At 31.8% G+C, this 2,498-nt stretch overlaps 1 pseudogene; it reads right to left on the bottom strand.

Moving 5' to 3' along the window:
* Positions 1-1,953: 1,953 nt before the first annotated feature.
* On the bottom strand, positions 1,954-2,085 carry LOC116877418 (annotated as a pseudogene).
* Positions 2,086-2,498: the final 413 nt, after the last annotated feature.

The raw sequence follows: 2,498 nt of genomic DNA, 5'->3' as shown, positions 1-2,498 counted from the left end.
TGTAGAAAATAACATCTCAAAGGGGCAAAGAAGAAATTGCAGTTGCAAGCTTTCTAAAGTAAATGCTCTAAGAAAAAAGAGGTCAGGGGCCTCAGGAAGAAGTCTGTTGAAGTTTCGTCAAGCTGAGGAAATGGAAGGCCATCTTGATCAGATGATCTGTTTCACCTTTACTTAAAAATGAACTTTTTGTGAAGAGGTGGGGCATGATACTAATAATAGTTTGCCAATTTTTCTACTGTACACTTTGGATTCCAGTGACTCTCTTAATTATTAATACATGTTGAATGCCAGAATTTTTAAAATATTAGATTTCTAGTTGTGATTCTTATGATACCAGAACTGAACTAGATCAGCTGTTACAATCACTTGACACACACTTTTTGAATCTTCATAGCACTACCTTGATGTAGTACTCCATTTTATTGCAGAGGAAATAGAAGCATAGAAATGTTTAAGTAACTTGCCCAAAGTCAAACATTTAGCATTTGCTTAAACCTAGGTACAAACCCAGGTAGTACACAAAAAACAAGTACATTTCTGGGCTTAAGAATAAAAGCATCATGCAAATGATAAAATTAACATTGACTATGAAAAGAATTGGGACTTTGGGTTTTTTTGTTTTGTGTGTGTGTTTTTTTATCTTGGAAGACAGAAAACAGAAAAGAGATCTAAATAGCACTCTGTAAGTTTTTCCTTTGTATTGATTTGACATTTTGCATTAGGCCATATTATGTACCTTTTTCTTACAAGATGATAACAAATGATGATGATGATGATGTTGATGATGATGATGATGATGATGAAGAAAACTGAGCCTAATTTCCACAAGGGATGATTTGTAAATGTAGATAAATCACATTGACCAAAGCACCTGGAGTCCTGAGCTAGGTGATTTACATTCAATAGCTGATTTAACACTGACCTGTCAGAAGCTACTTTCTCTTCCCAATTATGTTGATTTAACTTATTTCGTTAGATCAATGTCATTTATTTTTATTTTAAATTATCACAATAGTAATAATAAAAACTTTTATTTGATATTTATTACTTGTCAAGACTTGGATCAAGACTTTTACATCTATTAGCTCATTAACTGCATAAATAGCACACAGGCACAGACAGAATTTTTTAAATGGTGTAGAGTATAACACAGCAAGTAGATGGTGGAACCAGAATTTGAACTAAGGAAATCTGACATTGGAATCTTCACTCTGAAATGAAAAGCTCAGCTGTCTTGTCAAATATTCAAATATTCAAATGGTTTTACATTATTTATACACAGTAAAGATAAATAAAATAGATTCACAGGACCATGGATCCTTTGGTGATATTAACTTAATCATACTTACTAAATACAGTGTTAACTCTGCCATTTAACAACCCTAAAACCCTGAGAAAATCAGTTTCCTCTTTGAGAAATGACAAAGATAATTTCTGGCATATCTATTTCAGAAGGAAATTGTGTAACTAGAATAAAGTATGAAAGTGTTTTATAAACTGCCAGGTAGGAGGATATAAGTTAGTATTATATTTGTCATTTTCTTTACCTCTAAATATAAATATATAAATAAAAATAAAAACTATGCCACTAGACCCAGACAATTGCAACTTACCCCCAAATTTCTCTTTTTCTTAAGTTTATTTATATTTAGTCATTTCTACACCCAGTGTGGGAGTCAAACTCATGAGCCCAAGATCAAGAGTTGCATGGTCTACTGACTGAGCCAGCCAGGTACCCCAATCCCAAATTTCTACTGGGAAAAATGTTTCATTTTGGCTTTAAAAAATAAATAAGTGCATTTAAGCATATATTTAAAATAAACAATCTACTCTTGAATTCTTTAAAGTTTTCTTATTTCATGTCCTTAAACTCAACAAATATATTTATTTAGTTCATTAAATGTATTTGTGTATAAGCAAAGCATCTGATTTAGGCTATGTTTTGCTGCTTTAGCAAGGTAGTCTGTCCTACATAGACAAACATTTTACCAAACTAAAACAAGCTTCCTAAAAATCAAGTATATAACTGATTTTTAGAAATGCATGCTTTTACACTTGATCTTAGCCAAAAGGCCGAGAAGCGATGAAATGCATGCTTTTAAATGTAAAAATATAAATTGCCAATAATTAAATTATAATTTTTCATTTGTCCATTTGACAATGAAGAAAAAGATTTTGTAATATCCCCTAATGGGAAACTATGCAGAAATAGACAATCAATATTTGATGAGGTTATAATTTTTTTCCTGCTTTATTTCTATCAATGTTATTTTGACAGTTTCAAATGTAAAGAATAATTACAAGAAGAGTGCAAAGAACTATCATGTACCTTCACCCAGTAAGCCCAGGTTTCTTAGTAAAGTTCTTTGCAGTCAAAGATCCAATCAGGAATTACCATTGCACCCCAAGGTGTGGTACTGTCATTCAAATGGGAACAGTCTGTCAGTTTCTCTTTGATTTTTCCAAATTTGGCAAGTTCATGTATTATGTGTTGGTCA

The sequence above is a fragment of the Lontra canadensis genome, unplaced genomic scaffold (genome assembly GCF_010015895.1).
Source record: "Lontra canadensis isolate GAN:19392208 unplaced genomic scaffold, GSC_riverotter_1.0 scaffold51, whole genome shotgun sequence".
Classification (NCBI taxonomy): domain Eukaryota; kingdom Metazoa; phylum Chordata; class Mammalia; order Carnivora; family Mustelidae; genus Lontra; species Lontra canadensis.
Note: the sequence above shows the minus strand (reverse complement) of the source record. Positions and strands in the feature narration are given on the sequence as shown.